The 19002-nt window shown below is 35.3% G+C and overlaps 1 protein-coding gene across 1 annotated transcript in view; it reads left to right on the top strand.

Annotated features, from left to right (window-relative positions):
• TTLL7 (tubulin tyrosine ligase like 7) overlaps positions 1–19002 on the top strand; it is a 354831-nt gene that overhangs the window by 226649 nt on the left and 109180 nt on the right. The window contains exon 21 of the transcript XR_007953864.1: positions 8977–9149. The gene's annotated coding sequence lies outside the window, so the exon portion shown is untranslated. The remainder of the gene's footprint in view (positions 1–8976; positions 9150–19002) is intronic.

The raw sequence follows: 19002 nt of genomic DNA, 5'->3' as shown, positions 1-19002 counted from the left end.
TTGGACTCCAACTTCTTATTTAGCCCAAGTCCTAAAGTGTCTCAGTTGGCTTGTCCTTATTTTTAATCAGACTCATTGCTTAGGGGCTGGAATGAACTCCAAACATCATCTATCTCCATCCCCTCACTTTACAGATAAGGAAGCTGAGACCTAGAGAAGGTAACTGACTGACTTAGTAAGGTCACACATCCAGAGGGAACATGAGGGATTAGATCTGAACTCAGGTACCCTAGCTTCAAAGCCTCTCCTTTCCCACTGTACCATGCAGGATCAGATAAAGAGAGATATTTCCACCTTAGGGGAAGAATAAGTGCAAATGCTTTTTCACGAGTAAATGTCTATTTTATTTAACAACTAAATGTGGATGTTTGATTTACAAATTCCTTTTCCTCTGATACTTTTCTGATATTGGGTCATCTTAACATTTGCTCTGGCCAGAGAACATCCTGGATTCTCATTCAGTACAATTACCTTACTGTCTCTCCCCCACAAACTAAATCCAGAAGCTGTTCTCAGGAAACTTGCTCAATCTGGATAGAAGTGACTTGGTCCAAGCCTTTCATTTTACAGAAAAAGAAACCGAAGTCCAGAGAAGACCCTAGAAGAAGACTAGCAAGTAATAGTAGAGTCTTGTATATCTTTGTATTCAGAATGTTTTCCCCCAAACCGGCTAGGTTACCTCTCAGCTGTCAAGGACCAGAGGATATTCTCCTTTCCAGTTTATAACGATCAGCCTCAAACTCAGGGGTCTAATGGAGAGTAAACTTCCAGGAGCCCCTTCTACTTCTCAGGTTATGTTTGCTCTTTTCGTAGAGAAGAGAGTCTCGTTTCTTGAAACATTTAAATTGTTAGAGAATTGAGGAGACACTAGCTAGTATTTCCCCTTCTTTTCATGAGCTAGGCTTTCAGAGAGCTAGATTTCCTTTACAGCCAGTGAATCCCCTCCCTCCCCCTCCCCCCAACACTTTATATATTAAAAAACCAAATTTTCTGAGAGTCCATAAATGAAAACATTTGGGCGTGCTCCAACTGGCTCTTAATTCACTTCAATTTAGAGAGCTAAGAATTATTTAAAGCAGCTCCAAGGTTTGCAATTAGCACTTTAATTTGTGTAAATGGCACTGAAAATGCTGTATCAAAACAGACTGTTTCTTTTTAAAAAGGAAAAAAAAAACCCTTTTAACTTAAAATAAAAATCAGAGCTCTCTCGAATCCAGTTGGCGCAATCCCTGGTTTTGACCACGAGAGGGCAGCCCAAGCACGCTTTTCAGAGGTCCCCGGCAAGTAGCGGATCTCTACTCTAAGATGCGACATCGCCTATGAATGTGCTTTATTTAGAATCTATTACTTTTCCTTCTTCAGAACGTGATGGATGGGATGCAGTTATTATCCAGAGTCATGGGGGTTGATGATATATTCTATATGCACCAACTATGTGTATATTATGATATTTCTATTTCTATATCAATTTTATATATCTATATTGTATATAAGTAGATATAAAGACAAGTATAGATAATCTAAACACAGCCATGTATAATTTATGTATGTATTTATTTATTTATAGTCTTTCAGGTATTTTCAAGGCCTGATGTTTCTTGATTATGAGTTCAGTTAGGGTATATATTTCTGTGTTTACTGAAACATTGCCACTATATTTGCTGTCAAGAGTGTCTTTCAACATGAGACTTTGCATTAATGGGTTTTTTTCCTCCAGCTGGTGTAATGAAGTTGAAAACATTTGCAAGAATCTCTAATCTATTTTTTCCCTGGTTTGGGGGAAGATAAGAGACATACTTGGAGAGAACTGATGTGGCCAGGGGAGAATGCTTATAAGTGAAACTCAACTTTGATGGATGCCTGAACGTAAACTTTAAAGATTTCTCCAATAAAGTTTGGCCTCTTTAGGGGGCTGATTCCAGATATTTATTTTTGGCTCCACTCGGTTAAGCTGTTGTCTTTAATTCTTCTAAAGACACTGTTTCCTCTCAGGGGTTTGTGTACTTCAGCAAAACCTAATTTCTTTTAGTTGCAACAGCCATATATATATCTACATAGTATATTTCTATTTCTATATTATATATTTACATAGTATATATATGGCTATTGCAACTAAAAGAAATATACATACATATACACATACATAAATATACATACATATACACATAAAAACACAACTATATATACACTCATATACATACATTTAACTAAATACTAATGATTATATTTAGCTGTACATTTAATATATATACATGTATGTGTAATATATTGATATGCTTCCGGAGAACCACAGGACTTGTAGAGCTGTTTATCACTTAATCTTTCATGAGACCAACTTTTTTTTTTTTTTTTTTGAATAGCAGAAATACAGAATTTACTCAACCTATCCCATTATGTATTTGGATATTGATAAGCCTCTGAGGGAGCAGGGAATGAAATCTCAGAACTGGAAATATTTTAGAGTCATCTAGGACACTCCAGCCTTTCATTTTCCTGCAGAGGTACTAAGGTTCAGAGAGGTTGAGATACTTGTCCAAGGTTACACAGCTAGCTAAGCACAGTGCTAGGACTCTATTGAAGGTTTCAGTCCTCTTTTCTATTGTATGTAGCTGAGAGAGGAGCATGCATCCTAGAAAGCTTGTCACCCAGTTTAAGAAAGCTTAAACCCAGGATGTGGGTTTAAGTCTCTGATGCTGGCAGTTTGACCCTAGCCAAACCATTTAACTTCTCATTATTTACTGAATCCAGAAATTTCTTAGGAACTATAAGATTGAGAGTCCATGATGATTTGTTGTTTAGAGGTAATTAACATGAAAACACCTTCACTAAAGAAATCATTGATCTGGTAAGAAAGGAAAGGAAAAAAGATAGGAAAGAAGGAAGGAAGATATAAAGAAGAGAGAGAAGGAGATATGAAAGAAAAAAGAAAGGAGAAAGAGAGGGAGGAAGGGAGAGAAAAAGGAAGGAAAGAAAGAAGGAAAAAGGGAGAAGAAAGGAAAGAAAAAAGGGAGAAAGGAAGGAAGGGAGAGAAAAGAGGAGGGAAGGAAAAAAGGAAAATAGAAGAAAGAAAGAGAAAAAGGAAAAGAAGGATGAAAAATAGAAACAAGTAGAGAAGAAAGAGAGGAAAATAATAAAGGAAGAAAGAAAGGAAAGGAAGAATAAAGGATAAAAGAAAATGATAGGAAGAATAAAGGAAGAAAGAAAGGAGAAAAGAGTGAATGATAAATGAAAGGAAGGAAGGAAAAGGAGAGAAAAAGAAGGAAAAGAAGTAAAGAAAAAGAGGGAATGGGAAATTTAAAAAGGATAAAAGAAAAAAGAGGGAAATGAAGGAATGAAAGAGTAAGAGGGAGGGAAGAAAGAAAGAAACAAAAGAAGAAAAGAAAGAAGAAAAGGAAATCTGGAAGGTGTGAAAGAAGGAAAGGAAATAAGGAAGACAAAAATAGAAAAAAGAAAGAAGGAAAGGAGGGAAGGAAGGAAAGAAAAGGAAGAAAGAAGTGGGGAGGAAAAGGAAGAAGAGAAAGGGAGAGACAAAGAGACAGAGACAGAAAGAGACGCAGACACAGATAAGCAGAGACACACACAAAGAGCTATAGACATAGACACAGACACAGGCACACACAGAGAGACGAAGTGACAGACAGATAGACCGGATACAGACACAGACACAGAGAGACGGACATAGACCCAGACCCAGACCCAGAGACAGAGAACTGTAGAGCTCGGGCGCTCTGCGTGAATGTCTCGGCTGCTTCCTGCAGTTCGCTCTTCGAACTTCAGTGTTTGGCTCAGGCCGGCGCAGGCAGCAGAGGCCCCGAGCCCCTCTGGCCCCCTGCGGCCCTTGGTCTGCCCCTCCTTTGTCGCTCCTGTTCATCGCCGCTGCCGTCCCGGTGCAGGGTCTCGCAGTCTTTATTCCTTCCCCGGCTGCACTCCTTGGAGGCTCACCGCCACCCTGGACTTCACCCACTTGAAGTGTGCCTGCTGGCTCGCCCCTCCGATGGGCCGATCCCTCCCACAACCTCCATATAAGAAGGGTTCTCAGGCCCACACGTTTTCATTTCTCTCTCCTGACTACACTTCTGACTCCGCGCCCTCCCCCCAGCTCCCACCCCCATTAGACTATAAGCTCCTTGTGGGCAAAAACTATTTTTCTTTTCGCATTTCCAATACTTAGCACAGAACTTTGTACATATTAAACACTTGATAAATGCTCGTTGGCTGACTGGCGCAACTCTTGCTCTCGAAGCCTCCAAAATAGGAATTAAGCACCTGGTGATATGCTCAAAACTCTTCTCAAGGCTGATGTGAAGATGACTTAAAGCTTGCAAACCTAAAAAATAATAAAATAAATATTTATAATAATGTATAATAAACAAATATAATAAAATAAAATTTAAAACCTAAGAAATGCTAGTAGTTGTTATTAGTCTGATGCATGGGCTTTTAAAAATAGATTGAGGTCACATTCTGAAAGAGCTCAACACTATCCATTCACACAAATCAGTTGTTACTAAAAAAGTAAATTTGAGTGGAAAGTAAGTCCCTTGTAAATAGGGACCGGCTGTATTCTTGAAATTGCATACCCAGAGCCTAACATGTGGCCCAGCACCTAGTAGGCACTTAATGAATGCTTTTGGGAATCTTTCATATATTGACAAAAATTTTATTAGCTGGAGCCAGGATTATTCCTCATTCTGAATTCAAATCCTGCCTCAGACACTTAATAGCTGCATGATCCTGGGTCACTCTACTCTGTCTCAGTTTCCTCATTTTACAATGATCTGGAGAAGGACATGGCAAGCCACTGCAGTATCTCTGCCAAGGGAAAAAAAAATCCCATATGGAATCACAAACAGTTGAATAATCAAAGAATAAAGCTTACGATGTTTATTTGATCAAGAAGGGGGGGAAAAAAGACTTTCTGATAAGGGAAAATATTTGTCTCTGCTTCTGAGAAGTCCAGAAAAGCCTTCAAGTAATACTATGTCAAAATAATAATATAAGTGATAAAAGCTGATGGTAGGTCCCAAGTTTCAGTTACCTAAGAGTTAACTCCTATTGCTTCAGATGTTTTCTGTTTATATCTAGAACACATCTTTTTTAAAGATTTAGAAGTAAATGAAAAAGCACTGGTTTCTGCAGAAAATCTTCCTTTGTTTAGAAGCACCAAGTATGGGAAAGCAAAATGTGAATGTCTGTCCCCAAATCCTACCTTTACTTTTTGTTCTCCAAAGCAAAGGTCCATCCTTATCTGCTGAACTAGCTTTATTGGTACAAGAACCGGTTTTTACTATACTAGATTAGGGGTTTGCTAATCTAGCAAAGTAAGGGGTATCTAGATGGTCTAGAAGTGACAGGTGGTGATGGAGAGAGAATTATGGTCCTTATTTGTCTTTGACAACCTGGTCAAGATGAGTAAAAAAATCATTTTAGGCTTTCTTTGACCTATAGTCACTAACAATGTACAATTAACAAGCTACCTACGAGATCTATACAGAGGAGAATGTGAATATGAGCAGAGCATGGTGTGGGTATCGCCACAATTGGCTTGGTGATATTCTCATCGTTATGGTCGTACAAGACTGAGTTAGTATTTTAATTAGCCACATCACAGGGCTGATTTAGGTGGAGGGGAGCAGAGAGAGGGTTCCAGCCGTAGGGTCTTCTTACTGAGCTATATCTTTGTCTCTGTCATATGAGTCTATCTGAGCTGCTGGGCGATGCTCGGGGATACAATATTGCTCATTGCCCCACTTAAATTATTAACTAGGATATCACTGGGCTCTTTCAGAAGAAATTAGCTCTCTTTCTCCAGGACCAACAAGCCTATCTTGTCTTGCTCCTTTAAGAGTCTTGGCTCAAAAGCCTCCCATCTCCTGAATTGGATATGCTCAGCCTCCTGGTAGAATAAAGGAGAAGGTTCTTCCCATCAAGTTTTTATCACTAGTCTAACTCTAGCTCCCTCTTACCACTGACTTCTTTTGGGTAGGGGGACTGGGGTCCTTCTTCAGAGATTTCATCTCTTATGGTGACACGGATAATAATTTTTAAAAACAATAATAACAATTAGCATTTATAAAGTACCTCTCTAGGCCTCCAAGCATTTGGATTTTTGCCAGGACAAGCCTTTACTAGACAAAGGTAATTTTCCCAATAACCATAAAATGGCACTTGTGTGGGTATTTTCTCCAGTTGCAACTCTAAAATTTTCTCATTCATTCAAGTAAGTGAATGAATGTATAATCAATAATTTTTAAAAAATTCCTTTAACTAAGTGATCAGAAACAAGATTTGAATCTCAGGTCTGAGATTCTATCCATTGCTCTACAAAGTTGCCCCTGAAAAATTTCTCAGAAATATGTGATATAGTAGAAAGAGCTCTGGATTTGGATTCACAGGACCTGAATTTGTATCTACCATAGAAATGAGCTTGAGGATACCATTTCATTTCTTCTTGCCTTGGTTTCCCCCTCTGTAAAATGAAGCATTAGTCCCTGGGAAGCTTGCTTCATATTTAATCTAGGAGCCTATGATGATTCACTAATTTATCTGTTTGTAATTCCAGCTTTGGGGTCCTTGGGGTTTTATAAAGTGGGGTATGCTTATGTATATAAAATTCCTGATGGCACTGGTGGAGAACTAGTATAAAATTCTTTTGCAAGTCAAAACATTTATTTCAAGGAATAAAATAACAAATACTAGAATGCTGGCCCAGTCAAGTCTGCTGGCTATGTTTTCTATCTATAAGAGCCTTTTTCTTTCTTCTTGCCCCAAATCTGTCCATCTCCTGATCTCTTTTAAGAATATTTCCCATTGCTCCCACATTAAACAAGCTCTGAAAATAAATCCTGGCCCACATACCATAGACATTTGAGAAATCAGGGTAAACCTAATGAAAATTGGATAGAAATGAGAAATGGAGCTTATATCTGGATCTCCCTTCTCTTTCATTGTTTTTTTAAATTTCATGTGAATCTGTTTTACTGCAAATTCTTAGATGTACTGATGCTATATGAGTTTCCAATCTCAGCTTCAGAGTGAAGAGAAATTCCAGGCTCTGCCACTTGTCACTTGTGTCACATTGGGCAAGTCACTTAATCTCTTAGGTCTCAGCTTCCTCAGCTGTGAAATGAGGAGGTTGGATGCCCTGAACTCATAGGTCCTTTCTAGCTCTAAATCTATGTTTCTCTTGAGGAGTAGTCAGAGAGAGAGAAAGAGAGAGAGAGAGAAAGAGAGAGAGAGAGAGAGAGAGAGAGAGAGAGAGAGAGAGAGAGAGAGAGAGAGAGAGAAAGTGAAAGAAAGAGAGAGAGAGAGAGAGAGAGAGAGAGAGAGAGAGAGCGAGAGAGAGAGAGAGAAGAGCACTCAAAAACCACAAAAGTAAAAATTATTTTTAAAATGTATTATAAATTATGAAAAAATCCTATAAATTTAATTTTTTAAATGAAGATCAGGGAGGACAAAATCTTATTCAATAAATGAAACAATGAAAAGATAGATTTCAGTTCTTTACTTAGTAGAGAGGGATAGATTGCAAAGTAAAAAAAGAGAAGTAGAATGATTATTCTACAGAGAAATGTAAAGAAAAAATTTACATGTACCAAGAAATATGCAGGGAGAAGAGGCCCACAGTATTTCTATGGAATGACCTCTTTCCTTTTAGAATGTTATATTAAAGACTTTCACAATCATGCTGGTTTTACAACTATAAGAACAAAGATATCACCTATGGACATTTTCCCAAGAGATACAATGAATTTCAACCAAATTTTTACCTTAGTAAAAGGTCCAGCTAAACTGACACATGGATATTCTTTTTGAATGTATAGATTATCTATACCCCTTATGACAAAATCACAATAAATTACCTTTGCATAATTCAGGTGTCAATCTAAGTAGTTCATTGTAACAAGTAGACTTAAAATACATAATTATAAAAAAAAATGAGGAAATTATTTGCTATTCCTTACATGTAACATTTGACCTTCCATTTTTATGGGCTGTTTGCCATCCCTGAAGCTTACCTATTTTCCCTTCCTCCTAGAATCCTTCCCTTTAAAGCACAGATCAAATGTTCTTTGTACACGAAGAATTTCTGGATCTCTATGTTTATCCCACACCTGACCTTCTATGGATTTCCCAAATACATATGCATATCTTCTCTTATAAAATGTAAATTCCTTAAAGACAGAAACTATTTTATTTATGACTTTGCATCACAGTTTCTGGCACATAGTAGGTGATTAATAAATATATTAATTTATTTAATTAATTAATTAAAATGAGGAGCAGTGGCTGAGTGGTATAGGATAGCATTGATGAGTTTACACTCGGACAATTTAAATAGACTTATTTGGTTTCTCTTGAAAATCTCTAGTTAGTACCACTTTCTGTTAAGCACAGAAGTAGATTTAGTAATAAGTATAATGACAGTGATAATTATAATTGCTATTATTATTCTTAGACAGTTGGTGATGTAGTAGATGGAGTGATAGGCTTGAGTTAGAAAGATCCATCTTCCTGAGTTCAAATCTAGTTTTAGATACTTACTAATTGTATGACCCTGACCAAGTCACTTCACCTTGTTTACCTCATTTTCCTCACCTGTAAAATGAGCTGGAGAAGGAAATGGAAACCACTCCAGTATCTTTACCAAATAAACCCCCAAAAAGGTCAGGAAAAGTCATATATGTTGAAAACAAAATTATTCTTATTTGATTCATCTTTCTCTACAGAGTTCAGATAAAGAGAGATGTGGGATTCATTCTCCTGCTATTATTTGTTTATATGTATATTTGATATTCAATGGACTGTTCAATAGATAGTTAAAACAATTGCTTTTTGTAACTGTTAAAGTATTAAAAGTAAATTTTTATGTAGACTCATTGAAATCATCTTTTAGACAAGTCTAATAATATATAAGATGGTAGGGTTAATATGTACACTTCATCTTGTTTCTACCTCATTTTGATTTTTTTCTAGGAGATCTATATTATGAAAGATTTTCATTCCACCCAAGAAGGAAAGAAACAAACACTTACTATGCAATGCATCCAGGAGTACACAGATAGTGATTGCCTGAAGTCAGATTTGATCTTGGCTCTTCCTCAGTGCTCTTTCTACTGTGCCAACCAGCTACCTCTATACACATACAGGTGAGAGATTGAACATTTGGAATGGTGGTAGCATCTATCAAAAATTTTTTCTTAAATTTTTGTGCATCAGGGCTAATGTGTGAATAACTGTAGTTGACATTGTTATCGTCCATAATGATGATCTGATTCCAGTAAAAAAAAAATGTTCAATTCTCAAGGATAATTGTGGTCTACAATTGTTTTTATTGTTTTTGTATCCCCATTGCTTGGCATGGTGACTGGGACACATTAACATTAATTTATTAACTAAGTTAACATCTAAGAGGAAGATGGATAAGAGAGTAGAGACACCTAGAGACAAACAGGCCAACTAAATAGAAGGCTATTGCAGTAGTCCAGGTGAGGAGAATAAAAGCTGGAATTGGGGCAGATGTCCTATCATTGGAGACAAGGGGATTTATGTGAGCAGTATTGTGAAGTTTGAATTGACAAGATTTGGTAACTGATTTTATTCTGGAATTAAGAAACAAGGTCAGGGATGTAGTCAGTTTTCAATAACAAAGAAAACTCACTTTTTTCCCATTGGTATCCTGTAATTTCTGGGCTAGCTTTCTGGAGGATCTCGGGACCAGCCTTGGTCTTAGTGGAGGAGTGAAGTAGGCAGGAGAGCCACCAGGAGGATGTTCAAAGATGGAATATCTCATTTCTATCCTCTTAGCCCTTAAATACCTCAGTATGATTATATCATTACAGCACACTACATATGTGTGAACTAGAGAACCATTACATCACCATGCTAAATACTAAGTATATGTGAACTAGACAACCATCATCTCATTAATTACGCTGAATAAACACCTTCTTGTAAGTATCTTTGTTTCAAGCATACTTCTCCAGAGTTCAGACCCTCTATATCATCCAAATTGTTAGGTCAAGTTTTTTTTTTCTCCTTAGATCTGTGAAAGACTATTATTTAAGAAAATATATTTTATTTTCCCCAATTACATGTAAAGATAGGTTTCAATACTCATTTTTATAAGATTGTGAGTTTTGAATTTTTTTCTTCCTCTATCTCATTTATTTTTCCCTAAGACAACAAGCAATCTGATCTAGGCTATACATATGCAATAGTGGAAACATTTTTCTATATTAATTATGTTGTAAAAGAAGAAACAAATAAAAAGGGCCCAAACATTCCCCCCCAGGGACCCAGCAACAACAAAAGTGAAAGTAACATGTGTTGTCTTGCATTCAGACCCCATAATTCTTTCTCTGGATGTGGGTAGCATTTTCCATCACCAGTCTTTTGGAATTATCTAGCAACATTGTATTACTGAGTGTTGCAATTACTGTATACAATGTTCTCTTGGTTCTGCTCAACTCAACTTCACTAAGCATCAGTTCATTTAAGTCTTACAGGTTTTTCTGAAATCTGCTTGTTCATAAACTTTGTATTGCATAATAGTATTCTATTACATTCACGTTCCATTTGTTTGGTCATTTCTGAATTGATGGTCATTCCCTAAATTTACAGTTCTTTGCCACCACAAAAAGAGCTGCTATAAACATTTTTATACATGTAGCTCTTTTCCCCTTTTTATGATCTCTTTCGGATACAAACCTAGCAGCGGTGTTGTTGGATCAAAGGATGTGCACAATTTGATTGCCCTTTGGACATAGTTTCAGAATGGATCAGTTCACAATTCCACCCACAATGTATCAGTGTCTCAATTTTCCCACATCTTTTCCAACATTTATCATTGTTATTTCTGATAGGTGTGAGTGGTTTTAATTTGTATTTCTCTAATTAATGGTGATTTAGATTATTTAATCACATGATAATGGAAAGATTTAATTTCTTCGACTGAAAACTGCCTGTTCATATTCTTTGGCCATTTATCATTGGGGAATGACTTATACTCTTATAAATTTTACTCATTTTTTCCCATATATTTGAGGCCTTTATCAAAAAAAAAAAAAAAAACCTTGGTATAAAAATTTTCTATCTTTCTGCTTTTCATCTAATCTTGGTTGCTTTGATTTTGTTTGTGTAAAACCTTTTTGATTTAGTGTAATCAAATTTCTCCATTTTGAATTTCATAATATTCTCTCTCTTCTTTGGTCATAAATTCTTTTCTTTTCCATATCCCTGATAGGTAAACTATTCCTTGCTCTCTTACTATGCTTATGTTATCACCTTTTATGTCTAAGTCATGTACCCATTTGACTTTATTTTTATATAGGGTGTGAGATATTAATCTATGCCTAATTTCTATCATACTATTTTCTAGTTTTTCTATCAGTTTTTATCAGAGAGTGAGTTCTTATTCCAGAAGCTGGAGTCAGATTTATAAAATAATGTATTATCATAGTCATTTACTGCCATTCTTATGTACTTAACCTATTCCACTGATCTACCACTCTTATTTCTTAGGCAGTACCAAACAGTTTTGATGATTCTGCTTTATAATATGGTTTTAGATCTGGTATGGATAGGCCCATTTTTATTTGCATTTTTAAAATTATATCTCTTGATATTCTTGATCTTTTATTCTTCCAGATTAATATTGTTATTATTTCTAGCTCTATAAAATATTTTGTTATTTTGATTGATATGGCACTGAAGAAGTAAATTAATTTGGGTAGAATTTTCATTTTTATTGTATTAACTTGTCCTACTCCTTAGCAATTGATATTTTTTCAGTTATTTAGATCTGACTTTATTTGTGTTAAAAATACTTTGTATTTGTGCTTACATAGTTCCTGGGTTTGTTTTGGCAAGTAGACTGCAAATATTTTATGCTGTTTACAGCTATTTTAACTGGGATTTCTCTTTCTGTCTCTTGCTGCTGAGCTTTGTTGATAATATATAGAAAGAATGAGGATTTATGTGAGTTTATTTTATATCTTGTGATTTTTCTAAAGTTTTTAATTATTTCAAGAAGTTTTAAAGTCAATTTTCTAGGATTCTTAATGTATAACATCATATTATCTGCAAAGATTGATAGTTTTGTCTTCTTGTTGCCTATTCTAATTCCTTCATTTTCTTTTTCTTCTCATTGCTATAGCTAAAATTTGCAGTATAATATTCAATAATAATGGTGATTTTTTTCATTAAATCTCTTTGATTTTGCTTTGTCTGAGTTCAGCATTGCTAACCCTGACTTTTTTTATTTCAGCTCTGTGTGTCTCTGATTCAGATGTGTTTCTTTTTTCCCATTTTCTTTTCTTTTCTTTTTTTTTTTTTTTTTTGCAAGGCAATTGGGGTTAAGTGACTTGCCCAAAATCACACAGCTAGACCGTGTTAAGTGTCTGAGGCTGGCTTTGAACTCAGATTCTCCTAACTTTAGCGTTGGTGCTTTGTCCATTCTATCTTGAGTCTATTTGTTATAAACAACATATTGTAGGATTCTGTTTTTTTAATGCTTTTTTAAAAATGTTCTTTATTTTTATAAAAGCTTTTTATTTTCAAAAGACATGCAAGGATAATTTTTCAACATTAATCCTTGCAAAACTTTGTGTTCCAAATTCCTTTCCCCTAGATGGCAAGTAATCTAATATATGTTAAACATGGTAATATATATATATAGTAAATCCAATTTATTTGTACAATTATCTTGCTGCACAAGAAAAATCAAATCAGAAAGGAAAAATAAGAAAGTAAATAAATGAAAACAACAATAACAGAAAGAATGAAAATGCTATGTTGTGATCCACACTCAGTTCCCACAGTCCTCTCTCTGGGTGTAGATGTCTCTTTTCATCACAAGATCATTGGAACTGGCCTGAATCATCTCATTGTTGAAAAGAACCATGTTCATTAGAATTGATCATCATATAATTTTGTTGCTGCCATGTACAATGACCTCCTGATTCTGCTCATTTCACTTAGCATCAATTCATGTAAGTCTTTCCAGGCCTCTCTGAAATCATCTGCTCATCATTTCTTATAAAATAATAATATTCCATTACATTCAGATACCATAACTTATTCAGCCATTTTATAACTGATGGGCATCCATTCAGTTTCCAATTCCTTGCCACTATGAAAAGGGCTTCCATAAACATTTTTAGGATATGCACATTTTGATAGCTCTTTGGGCATAGTGCCAAATTATTCTCCAGAATGGTTGGATCAATTCACCATTCCACCAACAATATATTAGTGTCCTAGTTTTCCCGCATCCCCTCCAACATTCATCATTATCTTTTCCTATCATCTTAGCTAATCTGAGAGATGTGTAGTAGTACTTCAGAATTGTCTTAATTTGCATTTCTCTGATCAATAGTGATTTAGAGCACCTTTTCATGTGACTAGAAATGATTTCAATTTCTTCATCTGAAAATTGTTTATTTATATCCTTTGATAATTTATCAATTGGAGAATGGCTTAAATTCTTATAAACTTGAGTCAATTCTCTATATAGTTTAGAAATGAGGTTATCAGAACCTTTGATTTCCCAGTTTATCGCTTCCCTTCTAATCTTGTCTGCATTAGTTTTGTTTGTACAAAACCTTTTTAACTTAATATAATCAAAATTATCTGTTTTGTGTTCAATAATGAACTAAGATTCTGGTTCTTAATCCACTCTCTATCCACTTTTGTTTTAGGGGGGAAGGCATCCCATTCCTATTCATAGTTATGTTTACTCATTATGTATTTTCCTCCATCCTCTTTTCCTTAATTTATACTTCTCTCTCCTTTTTTTTACCCTGTCCCTTCTCATCAGTGTTTTGCTTTTGATCATTTCTTTTCTAAATCTGCACTTCCTTCTATTGGTCCTCCATTCTTTTCTTTTCCCCATTCTTCTCATATTTCCCCATACTTTTTCTCTAAATGACTATGCTGAGTTTTTCCTGGGTAGTTAATTCTTATTTATAATACAAACTTCTTTGCCTTCCAGAATATCATATTCCAAGCCCTCTAATTCTTTAATATAGAAACTGCTAAGTCCTATGTAATCCTGACTGTGGTTCCTTGCCATTTGGATTGTTTCTGTATATTTTTATCCTTGGCCCAATAGCTATGAAATTTGGCTACAATATTCCTTGGAGTTTTTATTTTAGACTCTCTTTCAGTAAGTAATCAGTGGATTTTTTTCAATATCTATTTTTCCCTCTAATCTATGATATCAGCATGATTTTCCTTGATTTCTATCTTGCAAGATACCATCAAGATTCTTCTTCTTCTTCTTCTTCTTCTTTTCTTCTTCTTCTTCTTCTTCTTTTCTTCTTCTTCTTCTTCTTTTGCTTCTTCTTCTTCTTCTGCTTCTTCTTCTTCTGCTTCTTCTGCTTCTTCTTCTGCTTCTTCTTTTTTTTTTTTTTTGATTATGGCTTTTGGATAGAGTCCAATGCTTCTTAAATGATTTCTACTGGGTCTGTTTTCTAGGCTACATGTTTTTCCAGTGAGTTATTTTACATTTTCTTCTGTATCTTCTCCCATTCTTTTGTTTTTGTTTAATTGATTTTTGATGTCTGGTGGAATCATTAGCTCCCATTTGCCCAGTCCTAATTTTTAAAGGAATTTTTTAATTTTCATTTTTCATTTTTTAAAATAATAATTTTTTTAGTTTTCATACTACATGCAAAGATAGTTTTCATCATTCATCCATACAAAACTTTGTGTCCCAAAATTTTATCCCTTTCTCTCTACTCCTTTCCTAGACATCACATAATCTAAGTTAAACATGTGCAATTCTAAAGATATTTCCACATTTGTCATGCTGCACAAGAAAAATCAGATCAAAAAGGGGGAAAATGTGGAAAAAAACAATCAAGCAAACAACAACAACAAAAAGTGAAAATACTGTTTGTGATCCACATTCAACCTCCATAGTCTTCTCTCTGGATGCAGATGGCTCTTTTCATCACAATTCTATTGGAATTGGCCTGAATCACCTCATTGTGAAAAGAGCCAAGTCCAGTTGATCATCACATAGTCTTGTTGTTATATATAATTTTCTCTTGGCTCTACTCACTTCAATTAGCATCATAATGCTAGTTATCATTATGATTATAATTATGAATTATGAATAATTATGAATTCAGTTCATATAAGTTTTTCCAGATCGTTCTGAAATCAGCCTGTCGATAGTTTCTTATAGAATAATAATGACATTATTTTTAGTTAGCTTTTGTATCTCCTTTTCCATTTGGCTAATTTTACTTTTCTTTGGTGGATTTTCCCCCCATTTGGCCAGTTCTATTTTTTAAGGACTTGTTTCCTTCAGTCAATTTTTTGTTACCTTTTGCAAGCTGTTGACTCTTTTTTATCCATAATTTTCTTGCATAACTGTTATTGTTTTTTACCCATTTTTCTTCTACCTCTGTTACTTGATTTTTAAAATCCTTTTTGAGCTCTTCCAAGAGGACTTTTTGGGCTTGAATCCATTGCACATTTCCCTTTCACATGTAAGCATTCTGACATTGTTGTCTTCTTCTGAGTTTGTGTTTTCATTTTTCCTATCATCACAGTAGGTTCTATGTCCAGTAGTATACCTGCTGTGGGGCTATAGGTCGCAGAGCTGGTTTGCTGTGTCCTTATAACAAATATGTAAAATTAAGCAAAATAAATTCTCACATCAGTCATGTTCTAAAATGTGCTTATCATTTTTCTTTTCTTTTTTTTTTTCAGAAGCAATTAGGGTGAAGTAACTTGCCCAGGGTTACACAGCCAGAAAGTGTGAAATGTCTGAGATTAGATTTGAACTCATGTCCTCCCAACTTCAGGGCTGGTGCACTATCCACTGTGCCACCTAGCTGCCCCATGCATATCATTTTTAAAATTTAGTTCACTGCCCCACTATCAGGAGATAACAGCATTCTTAAGTGATCTTCATGATTAGTAATGGGTATTATTAAGTTGATTAAAGTCTTTGATTTTATAAGGTTGTTATTTTAGTATAAATTGTTCTCTTGGTTCTGCTCACTACAAGACTTCCCAGTTTTCACTGAAACTGTCCACTTAATTTTTTCTTATGAAATAGTAGTATTCCATTATATTCGTAGAGCATAATTTGTTCAGACATTTCTTTAGTTTTTGGTTCTTTACCACCACAGAAAGAGTTGTTATAAATACTTTTGTATGTATAAGATCCTTTTCTCTTCCTTTGAGTTCTTTGCGATATAAGCTTAATATCACTGTATCAAAGTGATATAACAGTTTATAACAGTTATAATGGTTTAGTAACATTTTGTACATAGTTCCAACTTGCTTTCCTGAATGGTTGAACCAATTCATTTCCCCACCAACAATGTTTTAAGGTATCCATTTTTCTTAAAGCCCCTCCAATTTGTTATTTTCCTTTTTAAATAGACATTTCCAATGTGATGAATATAAAGAAAAAATTATTTCCTAAGCCATAATTTAAATTAACAGCCAAGGCCCCTACAATCTGGGCTCAATATTATAAGGATTCTACCCTTCCCTCATTCTTGTTAATTGGGGGCAGGAAGAAAGAGTATAAGAACTAGGTGTATAAGATATCTACTTCCCTTTCAAGCTTTGGTTCCATGATACATTTTCCTTACTCCAGTTTTCTAGTGAGGATCTGCTTCCTAGTGCACTGGCTGGACTTGAGCAGAGACTTTGATAGAAAAGGGTGAGAATCAAGTTAAAAGAGACAGAGATCTCAGCATGCTTATTGATTTCATCTTACCAAGGTCAAAAGTTGGGATTGGCAAAAATCTTCCAGTCTTCAAAGCCAATGGAGGTGAAATATCATATTGAATCCCTGAGGTGGGAGTCTTTTTTTTAAATACAGAAAAATGTAGTTACAATGCTTTTCTTTTTGTTACATTTCTGATGCAAATGATTGACAGTGGAAATGAGAACTCAAAGAAAATTAGCTGATGTGAGTTAAGGTGTAACTCCAAGGATAGCCAGGAGGACTTTAAAAAAAATAATGTGCATTCATTTTACAGAGTTCCCATAATGCTCTAGGGAGCTAATCTCTGGATGAAACGTCATGTTTCCATATGAGTGACAATATATAATGAATTGAAAATTAGTATTACCCAGAGGGCAATGGAGAGTTGCACCACATTATAAACAAGGAATTAGAAAGGAGAAACAGTGTGTAAGAGATGGAGAATAATGAAAAAATGAATACAAAGAGGGACTGACTAATAATGTAGTGAGATCAGGGAATAACTGAAGACCCAAGTCCTCTATTGGTATCCTCAAGATATCAAGAAAAAGAAAGAAGATTCAAGTAGATTGATTGACACCCCATCCCATACCTTCTACCCCTTATGAGGAAGCACGGATGGGTTGCCATCCATCTGTGTCATTAAAGGGGAAAGCCCAATAAAAATAATCCAGGAGGAAAGAGTTGAGTAGCAATAAGAAGAGTGAATAAATTTCTTATCCTTGAGACATTGAAGTTGTATATCACTGAAACAAACTGTTTTGTTAGGACTCGTTAGGATGTCTAAGATCTGTTTTAGTTCCAACATTGAAAGATTCCACCATCCTCTGAAATCCCTTTGTAATTCAACTTGCTAAGAGAAGATTGACACATGAAGGATGCCAGGGAACTCCTTCCTGGAGAATCATGATGACTGAAGCATGTTTGTGGACATTCTGTTGTTGTAATTGTCCTGCTGTATACTTGGGAAGAGTCTTTTTTCCATTGGTTGCATGGTCAGGTCTGTCAGTCTTTGAAAACTCAAGTGAGCTCAGTCTATCTCTTTGCTTCATTCAAGTCTGGAAAAGTTCGGTAACTACATCACTAATAATCTCTAGGAAGAGAAACACTCTGCAAGAGAAAGGGCCATTCCATCCTACCTCTCCCAGGTCTATCCAAGACCTGGGTTCCTCAAAAATGGTCCTGGGTCCTTGGTTTCTTTTGATATTTTCTATTCGAGGTGTAGGCAGTAGTCTCCAAGCTTGGAAATTTCAAAAGGTAGGTGCATAAGCTCCAGGAATTGGGAATTCAGGAATTCAGATGGAATGTCATAGGCTGCCAAATGGAGAGCAAATATTCTATAGGAGTGTCAGTCAGGTACCCTGAAGGTCAAAAATGCCTGTTTTCAACCAGATTAAAATGTAATAAAAAACAACAAAAATAAATAAAAATCCAATAGAAAATAGATTTCTGTTGCTCATAAACACACAAAAAAGTTTCCTTAACACTACACAACAGCAACAAAAAGTTCTTCACTTAAATATGATCATTCCCACAAGCTTTTATTCTAGCTCCCTTTTTTTGGATAAATTCCTTAATTCCTTGATTCAGCATCTATACTAGGTGCTTCCACTTTTCTTCCATCTCTTGCTTTTAAATTCTTTATAATTTTGCTTCTGACTTTATCATTCACTTGAAACTGATGTCTATAAAATTAACAGGAATTACTAAATCATGTTCTTTTCTCAATCCTCATTTTTCGTGATTTTTCTTTAGTTTAGAACAACAGTGATCACTCTCTTATCATGGATACTTTCTCTGTTCTAGGTTTTTGAGACACTGCTCTCTCCTGATTATCTTCCTACCTGTATGATTGCCATTCATGTGGTAGCCACTGATCATAGCTGTTTTTCCAAGGATTCTGTTTTCCTGGTTATTCAATTCATGGAGTTGGAGAAGGAGAGCATTTGGAGTATGGGGGATAGAGAAAATGACTGGAGCAGAGAGATGGAGAGTCTGTAGCACAGCCAGGAGGACAGTAAATGAGAATACTCATCACCTTAAACGCTATCTATTATGATTGCCTTCCCTTCGATCTCCCACCTTTGCTGCTGAAATGATTTTCTTCATGCTTAGTTTTGAACATGTCGGCTTTTCAAGAAAGGGAGAAGGGAACAAACACTTGTTTAGCACCTACTATGTGCCAGATACTAAATTAAGTAATACACAAATATCATCTCATTTGATTTACCCAATAACTATTGGGGGGTAGGTACAATTATTAT

This window comes from Antechinus flavipes, chromosome 4, assembly GCF_016432865.1.
Source record: "Antechinus flavipes isolate AdamAnt ecotype Samford, QLD, Australia chromosome 4, AdamAnt_v2, whole genome shotgun sequence".
Lineage (NCBI taxonomy): Eukaryota > Metazoa > Chordata > Mammalia > Dasyuromorphia > Dasyuridae > Antechinus > Antechinus flavipes.
This window is presented reverse-complemented; position numbering and strand designations above follow the sequence as displayed.